Consider the following 11,484-nt stretch of genomic DNA (forward strand, 5'->3'; position numbering starts at 1 on the left):
ATGTGTGTGTGCGTGTGCGTGTGCGCGCGCGCGCGCGCGTGTGTGTGTGTGTATCACAGCGGAGATAAGGACCCCACAATTCGTCACTTCTGCGGTATTTAATGACTCCAAACCCTCTCTGCTGTGTGTGTGTGTGTGTGTGTGTGTGTATGCGCGCGCGCATGCTGAGTATTCAATAGTGTATATTTCCTCCTCTTTGATCAATTACTGCTTGCAAGCGTTTTCGCATATTTATACATCTTCCAATACGAACTTGCGGAATGTTGTGCCAAATTTTCGTTAAAATTTCTCCCAATTCTTTTAAATTTTGCGGCTGTTCTTTGCGACGCCTTAATCGTCGTTCCATTTTATCCCAAATGTGCTTGATTGGATTTAAGTCCGGGCTATTGGCGAGATGATTTAACATTCTAGTTGCGTGTCGTTCAAAAAAACGTCGCGTTATATGCGCCGTATGAGGTCGAGCGTTGTCCTGCATGAAAATAAAGTTCCGACAGGTTCGATTTAATTGCAAAACGTGTGGTCATAGAATATCGTTGATATAACGAACACCTGTCATTGCCGGAGGTGGCAGAATCACTATATCACTTTGTCTTGTAAGTGATATACATCTCCACACTATCACGGAACCGCCGTTGTAAGATCGTACTGGCAACGTTGATCATAGCGTTTATTTCGTCGACGCCAAGAACGACGATTAAGGCATCACGAAGAACAGCCGCAAAATTTAGAAGAATTGGGAGAAATTTTAACGAAAATTTGGCACAACATTCCGCAAGATCGTATTGCAAGATGTATAAATATGCGAGAACGCTTGCAAGCAGTAATTGATCAAAGAGGAGGAAATACACACTATTGAATACTCATGCGCGCGCGCGCATACACACACAGACACACACACAGACACACACACACACACACACACACACACACACACGATGTGCAAATATCCGACCGGCAACCTCTACGTGGTGCATATTGGGTAATGCTAATGTCGGCGGTAGACGTCATTTTTCAGAAAAATGTACTGTAAAAAATGTGTTTCTTCGAAGTCTTGTATCTCGGTCAAAAAAATCGTAGAAAAAATTTTAAAAAAAGCATTTTGTAGAAAAAATGTCATACTTTATGGCACTTGCATTGGATTTGTCGAGAAAAAATTTTTTATTGAGCTATAGGCTGTTAAAAATACGTAATTTCAAGGAAAAAACAGTGTATCTTTTTTGGGGCATAGTACTAAGAAATTGAAAAAATTTTTGAAAACCATTAATAACATGTTAAAGTTGAAACTTCGAGTTTTAAAATGGTTTTTTGATTTTTTGTCTACGATGATTTTTCACGAAGTACGGATATCATTTGTAAAAATGCAGGTTTAGCTTCAAAGTTGCGTAACTCGGTCAAAAAAAAATCGTAGAGAAATTTTAAAAAAAGCATTTTGTAGGCAAAATGTTGTAGTTTATGAAGCTTTACTTGAATTATTCGAAAAAAATTTGTTGGTCGAGCTGCAAAGTGTCAAAAGTACGAAATTTTAAGGAACAAAACAGGGTGTGCTTTTTTACTGCATAAGACAAGAAAGTTAAAAGAATTTTGAAAATCTGCTGATAGAGCTTTAAAGTTGGATCTTCAAGCTTCAAAATGCTTTTTTTATTTTTTATCTACGATAATTTTTCACCGAGATACAGTCATTTGAAAATAGCCTAATTTTTGCTGTCTTGGAAGTGTTCCCTATTTTTTTTTTTAGTAGTGTATATGTTTCTGATATGCCCTAATAAAATTTTCTTTTCAGTACTTCGATATACAATTTGGATATATTTTTTAAAAATATTGAGAATATCTTATATATTATTTTTTCTCAAAAATTTTTTATATGTGAATTCTAAAATATTCTACAATTCTTTGATTATTCCAACATACCAGTGCTATGCGCGACGCGATATGTGATATGCGATGAGCGATATTTGAATAATCCCACATAGAAATTGACCTCCAGTGGATGTCCATCGCCCTTCCATACCTCCATGGGACGTCTATCTCCATGGTGGATGTCAGATGGCCGTCTATTAGAAGTCCATGAAACCTCCATAGCTCCATGGGATTTTACTTCCATCATGGAAGTTAGATGGACGTCCATTAGAAATCCATGAAACCTCCATAGCTCCATGGAATTTTACTTCCATCATGGAAGTCAATTAGATCTCCATTAGACATCCATCCAACCTCCATAGCTCCATGGGATTTTATTTTCATCATAGCAGTCAGATGGACATCCATTAGAAGTTCATGAAACCTCCAAAGCTCCATGAGATTTTAATTCCATCATGGAAGTTAGATAGACGTTCATTAGAAGTCTATAAAACCTCCATAGCTCCATGGGATTTTACTTCCATTATGGAAGTCAGATAGATCTCCATTAGACATCCATTCAACCTCCATAGCTCCATGGAATTTTACTTCCATCATGGAAGTCAGATAGATCTCCATTAGACATCCATCCAACCTCCATAGCTCCATGGGATTTTACTTCTATCATGGAAGTCAGATAGATCTCCATTAGACATCCATCCAACCTCCATAGTTCCATGGGATTTTATTTCCATCATAGAAGTCAGATGGACGTCCATTAGAAGTCCATTAAACCTCTATAGCTTCATAGGATTTTACTTCCATCATGGAAGTCAGATGGACGTCCATTAGAAATCCATAAAATTTCTATAGCTTCATGAAATTTTACTTTTATCATAGAAGTCAGATAGATTCCGTAAAGCATATAATGCGCATGACGTTATCCTTGTTGATCATTAGAAGTTAAACAAGGATAAAATGTTATATCACGTATATCATGCGCTCTCTGTACGGAATTTGATCATTATCTCTTTATCAAAACAATTATGCAACTAATTTGTTTATAACAATTATAACAACTATGACAATTAAAAAAGCGTCATATATGTTTTTTTAGTAATTTTTCTCGGTGAATCGATTGGCGCAATCAGTTCTCCTCTACAGTCAGTTTTGACAATTTGTTTATAACAACTAATTGCAAAATTAACTTTGGCAACGGACTTTTTACGTCATTAATGTTTTTTCATGCTTTGATACTATTTCTAATTGTTGTTTTTTGACTGATTTGGCCATGGGCAGAAACAAGTTTTAATTATTTATATAATTTATATTAAAAATATCTAAGGCTAAATAAACAAAAGGTTAATAAGAGTGTTCGCGCGATACCCAAGACGCCAGTTTTTTCTTGTTCAAATCAGCTTTACTTCAAATATAACTTTTTATTAACAATCTCACAAGTGTACGTTTAGCTCAGTGTTAAGATACTAGGTTATCGTTCCGAAGATCTTAGGTTCGAATCCCGCCAGCGCCGATGCGTTTCAAAAATTTATAAAATAGTACGTAATTGTAATTAGTAAATTAAAATGTTATATGTGAAACAGTGAATACAGATTAAGCTATAAAAATAATAAAATTTGTTTAAAAAAAAATTTTTTTTACCGTCCATTAGATGTCCACTGAAGGTCCGAACTTCCACGGTACACGTCCATTAATAATCTAAGTAACATCTGCTGAGACTCCATAAAGCCTCTACTAATAATCCACGTGACATCGGTTTGTCATCCACTAAGGCTCTATAAACCCTTTATTAATGATCCACGCAACGTCTAATGGACATCCGTTGTTAACGTCTCATGGACGTCCAATGGACGTGCGCAATGCGGAACTGTGGATGTCTAGTGGCCGTCCATTGGATGTCCAAGAGACGTCCACTGGAAGGTCCGTACTTCCACGGCAAACGTACATTAGACGTCCATTGGAGGTTTTAGTTCTATGTGGGATACGCCATAAACGACGCTGCTTTGCGCTGCTGCGATCATAGGTCACGTTCGAACATGTATAATCGTGGTGTGAGGTCAGGTTAGTTGTGGGAGGTGGAAGTTGTAGCTGTTGTGAGACTTGTGAGTTGTGTCCGTACCAGTTCATATTACCAGAGAAAAGACTTCTCTCTGATCTCTCTGATACTACGCAGTGCGAGATACGCGTTTCTTGATAACACGCACGAATATACGTGCAAGTTCGGTATTCAGTTCTACGTTTGGACCAGTTCGGACGTCTAGTCCGTTTTATGTAACTTTTACAACCGTCAATTTTGCATCATAGTCGGCCGCTGATTGCATCATCCCAATCGGTCGCTAGGACGATCGCCTAATCATCGCCGTCCCGAACCTTGTATTTAGTGCTACAAAGGAAGATCTGGAATCTTACTTAATAACTGATGTGATCATTCTGAAAGTTCATCCAGCACAGAAGCGTTCTCATTGCAGATTATTTATGCAAGTATTGTGTATTATTCAATCCCTCCATAGCCGGTATTCATAGTCAATTCTTATTTCAAGACCGTCTTAAGTAGTATCTTAAGATGTTAATATGGTTTATTCTCTAATAGGTTAATGACGTCTTAAGATACTTTGAGACGATCTTGACTATAAAAATCGATTATGAATACTGGCCAATACAACGTACTTTTCATATAATTTTACTTTAATTGTTTATCATTTGGTATACATGGTAATACACACATTTAGTCTTATAGTTGTTTTCTTTGAAATGCTAGGAATACTGTAATTAGTACTAGCTTTTTGTAATTATAGTATTTATATACAATTTTATTTTAATAACAAATAGTACATATCGTATGAATATTTTATGAATATTGAAGAATATTCGTTTGCTACTTTGTACTAAAATACTTTTTAAAGATACGAAAATGCATGTAAAAATTAATAATAATTTTTCTGTACTTGTAAAAGAAATAAATAATTAATCCAGGCATAAATAATCCATCCTTAAAGAAACAGATAATTATCGCGTGTATATTTATTGATTATTGATGTGTGTGTCTATAAACTGATAGTTTTATTTAACTGTTTTAATTGTAAATGTTTTTGCATTAATTGCTAACTAACTATTACTAACTATTGCTCTTTTAAAAATTAATAGTTATTCGATACTTGCTTTTCTAATTTTTTAAAACATATTTGAAAGTTTAATGTAAAATAATATTTCTTAAAAGTGGCCATTATTTATCAATCTTTTCATATCAAATGGTTTGTTTACATTTGAAAACTTGATCCTTTGTCTAACAGCTTGGAGGAATTTTGTTTGGTCACCACAGGTCTTTTTTTGGTTGTGATTGTTACCTTTCTTCATTACGTTCCTTTCATTTGTAATCATAATCATCGCTTTAGTTTTATGTTTTTAACAGATAATTTTAAATAATTTTATATTTAAAAGCTTTTTCCTCTACCTTACATTAATATTTCTATTTATTATGTTATATTTTATGTCTTTTCCTTTTGATATTTTGTACCTTAGTACAGAATAAAAATAGTATTTTTATTCAATATTCTATTTTTGTCCTACTTTTTGTAGCTATTTATTTTAAAATATTATTGCATTGTTTAATTAAGTCAAGTCTTGCGGCACTACCATTAATAACAAAAGAAGAATTACAAAAGTTTGAAAAATATTTATCTAAAGATGACAACACAGGAGCGACTGTAAATGTTTTATTTACTATTATATATTTATTTTTTGTTTACTTTATTTCCTTTTAAATATTTATATTTCTACAGATTTGTTATATGAGTCAAATAATTGGACCTAAGGATAATACTAAGGAAGCAACGTATAAAATACTGATGAAACTTATTTTGAATACATTGGCATCCAAAATTACTTTGAAAGGTGGTACCAAAATATGTTTCGATAAGCTGGCGTTATATAAAGTTGTTCCAGGTAAAATCTAATTATTGTAACATTTAAGAAATTATTCAAAATAATATTAACATAAATAAATATATATAATATAAAGATAATGTATATAAATATTGTATACAAAGTATAAAAATAAATTGATAAGTTTTCTCTAAAATGTTTTTGATATCTAAATTTATAACACTAACTGATTTATCTTATATACTTTGAGTTTTTCTAAAAGAAATCTAATTAAATATAAAAACTATTTTTGTATTTTTATAGGTGCCATTTTGAATAAAAGGCTGGAAACAGAAATCCAAGAAATTGCTGCAGCAACTTCAGTATGATTAAAACAAGTTCCTCGGCGTCGCCAAGATGACGGCAGTATGGGAAGAAGGACAAAGAAATAAAGGCTTTATTGAATTTAAAAGATATTAACAAATTGTAACGACCGTACTTCGCGTACGGACGGTTGGCGGTGCGGGAACGGGCGCGAAAGGTCGCCTGGAGGAACTAGACATTGTTTTAGGTTGATATGTAACAAAGAACGTTTATTCAGCACTTGAGACGCAGTGAGACCTACATAAGTCGGGTACATTTATTGTCGGTAGTACGCAGTACTGTCGGCGGTGAGACAATCCAAAAATCCGGAGACGCGATCGGGCGGTAATCAAAACGCGGAGCTTAACTAGTAATAAAGACGCGCGGACGGACGTGACAAAGAACTTCGAAAATCTATTTACATGCTCGGTGAACGCGATACAGAAATCTATTTACAGGCTATTTATATAACGCACCTGCCGCGCGAGACGCGGTTCGCGGAACTGCGTTGGATCCTTTTCTTGGAACCCCGGCGGCCTTGTTGTTGTGGCCGTGACACTAGTGTGAGACGCGGTGCAGTAAGCGGGGCGCGGCGCGTACACGGATCCGTGCGTTGACTTCGGCTTTTCGCGCGGCCCGTCGCGAGGCGGTTAATACCGCGAGTGGTCGCCGGAAGACACTCCCTCACGCCAAGTGCGCTTGGTGCAGGCACGGAGCACCGTACCCTCGTACGTGAGGTGGCGTCGGACTCGGGAGGCTTAGAGGATGAAAGTCGCCTTTTCGTTAAGTGCCTTGACAGGGCCCAAGTTCTTCTTGAGCCCAGTTCGGCGAGTCGGGAAGTGGAGTCAGGATCGGAGGCGGAATCGGTTGCGAGCTAAGTGACTTAGCGGAGACCGAGACGCTCGATCTCAGTAGCAACCTAGGGCTTCTAGTCGGCGGACCGGCCAGAAACGGATAAGATCCCTGCCTCCGGCGAACGCTGCCTTATATACCCGAGAGTCGTGACGAGGGGATGTGCGATGTGCTACGGCGAAGCGGTCCGACGGCAGCATCCCCGCCACTCGATCTCGGGTCTCTTGCTTCGGGCCACGCGCGTAGAGCGTGCGCGCGGAGACGAGAGCGCGTGCGCGCGGAGACGAGAGCGCGTGCGCGCGGAGACGAGAGCGCGTGCGCGCGGAGACGAGAGCGCGAGAGCGATCGTTCGTTTGTTCCGATGTCGTGTAATCTTATTAGGCGCCATGCGCCGTTAATTGCCGTCCGGCGGGTGTTCGGCCGGACGGCTCGGACGGTTAGGCGGTCCAGGGGGGGAGATTGGAAGGCGGTTCGTTACAAAATTAAAGAGCAAACAAAGCTTTGCCGAGTGAATAACGAAATCGCCGTATCTTAAAATTCGTTTGTTTTAAAGTTTGTTTACTCTTATGTGAGTAGTTTTCAGCCAATGAGTAATTTGATTGTATTGCTTAAATAAAAAATCAAAGATTTAATTGACCAGTATTATATTTGTTACAGTTTGCAAGAATATAATACTCCGTGACTTTAATTTGTTTTGAAAAACGGTATTTAACATTATCATCTTTCTTGATAATAACAAGAATTTTATTATTTTATAAAATAAACTACTCATTGAAAACTTGACAGTACATATATTGTTTTTATGAAAAATTTTTTCTTCAGCCTTGTCATGTTACTATCTGAAATGTTATGTATATTACGTATTATATATTATTCATTCAAAAAATTTTATTACTATGTTTAAGGGGATGCTAAAGTGACCGGCGAACTCAATCGAGGTCGGTCTAGACTCTAATGATCCTGCGACATCTGCGGCCTTCTGTGGAACTAAATGCGACATCTGCGGATCTCTGCAGAACTAAAAATGATAAATATCGATAATACCAACATTTTTATCGACATTTATCATATAAGCGTTGTTTCTCTTCTATTTTCACATGAGCTCTATTAGACAGATACTCTATTTCTTTTTGTTACATAACAAAAAGAGAAGAGAAGAAGTACAATGAAGTACAGCGTTTTATAAAAATTATATGCGTATGATAAACACTTATAGTATTGTGTCATAATTAGCTAGTTCAAACGCCTCCGATATTTGGTTATAACTATTCACAACACGATTTACAGCTGTGGCATTTTGTTATAACAAGCCAGCTCACAAAACGCCTCTGGCAATAATCAAAAATTGTTTATAACTATCCACAGCACGATTTACAGCTGTGACATTTTGTTATAACAAGCCAGCTCACAAAACGCCTCTGGCAATAATCAAAATTTGTTTATAACTATCCACAGCACGATTTACAGCTGTGGCATTTTGTTATAACAAGCCAGCTCACAAAACGCCTCTGGCAATAATCAAAAATTGTTTATAACTATCCACAGCACGATTTACAGCTGTGGCATTTTGTTATAACAAGCCAGCTCACAAAACGCCTCTGGCAATAATAAAAAATTGTTTATAACTATCCACAGCACGATTTACAGCTGTGGCATTTTGTTATAACAAGCCAGCTCACAAAACGCCTCTGGCAGTAATTACAAATGTAATTATAATTAGAACGGTTTACCGGTCTATGGAGAAAGAAACCTTTTGATATCTCATTATAGGTTTCTTACATAACGTAGTTCCTCTTCGCAGACGATACGGCGGCTTCCCGTTGTCCTCCGCTGCCGCTACCGTTGTCGTAGTCGTTCACTAGCTATTATCACCAGCACTAACGACGACGACAACGGCGACGACGACGAGGACGACGTTGCCGTTACCGTTGTCGTGGTCGATCACTATTATCACTATCAATGACGACGACGACGACGACGACGACGACGACGATGATGTCGCCGTCGCTGCTGCCGCTACCGTTGTCGTCGTCGTTCACTATTATCACCAGCACTAACGACGACGACCGACGAGGGACGACCGACGACGACAACAACAACGATGACGACGACGACGACGACGACGACGACGACAACGACGACGACGACGACGACGGCAACGGCAATGGCGGCGGCGATGACGACGACGACGGCGACGATGACGATGACGACGGCGACGGCGGCGACGCTGCCGCAACCGTTGTCGTGGTCGTTCACTATTCTCACTATCACTGACGACGACAACGACGACGACGATGACGACATCGCCGTCGCCGCTGCCGTGGTCGTCCATTATTATCACTATCACTGGCGACCTGCTTACTCAAAATTATAATACATAATTAGATAGTATAAGAGCTAGTTTTTGCGAGATATTAAGATAAAAATAAAAGAAGAAGATTTATATTTGTAAAAGAATATATATGAAAAAAATTAAATGTAGAAAAGAATGTATACAAAAAATATATTTCGTATATTGTCACGTCCAGCTATTATTGTTATCGTCGTTGGATAGATAGAAGGAAGGAAGCCTCGTAACCTGGAGGATAGGTCGGCGTCGTCGGTGATCGGGCCAGATTTTTCTCGATGATTCTATGAGATTAATATTTTATTCTCGATATTGAAATTAACAATGAAATCGATGCTTGATCCGGCTGAATATCGCGAGGAGCTTATAACAAAAATAAAGAAAGAGATACGTGTTTCTGAATTTGAAACTTATTGTATAAGAAATGAATAACTCGATTGAAAAGAAAAGTTAACACGCGTATTAAAATGTTGTCGGATGATGACGACCGGACTTAATGAATTGCGGACAAAGAATGAATGAATCCGAATAGAAGAAAGGTACGTATGCCGCTCTTGGGCATAAGAGCGCTGTATCACTCCGCCGTGCGCGCGAACCTTAGAACATATAGTACTGGAAGGAGCATAGCCCTATCAGCCCCGTGCATTTGATTGTCCGAGAGTAGATTGACAAGGATGGAAAGATGGTGGTCCTAACTTGTAATGCGCATGCTCCATACAGATGCGTGCACGGTTGCCATCCAAGGCATCTAAGCTAACCTTCAATTGAGCTTTGTAAGTATTGAGTTGTATTGAGTTCAGGACGCGTAATCAAAAAACCCCTTTGGAAGAATTGAACACTATTCTACAAAATTGTGACAATAATGTATTGCTACATTTGCAAGGAACGAGATCAGGCGTCTACATATCACATGTAAGTTTAATTATTTACAAGATCTGTTTTTTAATCACAGAACAGAAATGATTAGATTAATTATTAAACAATATTTAAAGATTCGAATCCATCATACGAATAAGCAACTTTGCGAAAAAGATAATTATATCAGGTACAAATATACGAAACTTGTACTGTTCGATAACCAATAAATAAACATACAAATTATTATTCACATTTGAATGCGTTTTTATTCAGTTAATATAAATTATAATTTGTCACTTGTCACTTCAATATTTTTTTATCATAAATTAGTTTTTTATTGACCTTTATACATATACCGTTTTGTGCTATAATTCATTTGCCCGCGCTTCTCTAGTCATGCGCATTACAAATTAGTATCATCATCTATCTATCTCTGTCAATCTATTCGACGACACTTTCAAGAGACTATGCTCCTTCCAGTATTATATGTTCTAAGGCGCGAACGTAAGACGTGCCGTGGCGCAGCCGCCCGGCGTTCTGCGCACGGCTTATCGCACTCTAACGCTCGGAAATTCTTCCTTCGTTCCCTAACGCAACTTATTAATTAATGGCAAGTTAAAATTTACGCAAATTAAAATTAACGCAATTTAGAATTAGCGCAAATAGCAATATGTATTACAAAAGTAATTAACGCATGCAGGGGGAGTTGAAAAAGAAATGAACAGATATATGATGTAGGAGTCGCGACTGACAGGGTCGGACGTATGAGCTAGATACAAAATGGTAACAGATTTCTAGAGAACAAGATTTAAAAGAATTGAATAATTGTCAGTACGAACAAAGGGTGTAAATTGTGAAGTTAATTATAAAATGTAGGTGTAGATTTCCCCCAACGTTCTTATATCTAATTAAGAAGTAACACATGCACAAAAAAAAATGTGATCTAAGAACTTTTAAATCAACAAAAAACAAGGCTAGAAGTTATTTCTTAATTGTAATAAACATTTTTGAGTAATATAATATGCGTGTGAAGCCAAACGGCGAGCCATAGTTTCTCACGGACATCCGATCGCCAGAGATGTGCTTCTTAGAACTTTTATCGTGACTGTCGCGACTTGCAGTCGGCAGAGATTAACAGGAGTGACTTCTTTTCTTTGTTAACGTTTGAAAATTTGACGCTTAAAGGTATTCTACAAAGGTTTTGAAGGTTTTGATTTAAGTTAAACAAAGATATCCGACAATGGTACTCGCTGTTTGCTTCCTCACGCGTTAAATGTAATTGTTAATTAATAAACTTATTGACTAACGAATAATATAGATGCGGTTGCGATTTACGTAATAAAAAAAAA

The 11,484-nt window shown here is 37.5% G+C and overlaps 1 pseudogene; it reads right to left on the bottom strand.

Annotated features, from left to right (window-relative positions):
- Positions 1 to 9,564: 9,564 nt before the first annotated feature.
- LOC113003917 overlaps positions 9,565 to 11,484 on the bottom strand; it is a 29,523-nt pseudogene continuing 27,603 nt past the window's right edge.

Source organism: Solenopsis invicta, chromosome 8, assembly GCF_016802725.1.
Source record: "Solenopsis invicta isolate M01_SB chromosome 8, UNIL_Sinv_3.0, whole genome shotgun sequence".
Classification (NCBI taxonomy): Eukaryota; Metazoa; Arthropoda; class Insecta; order Hymenoptera; family Formicidae; genus Solenopsis; species Solenopsis invicta.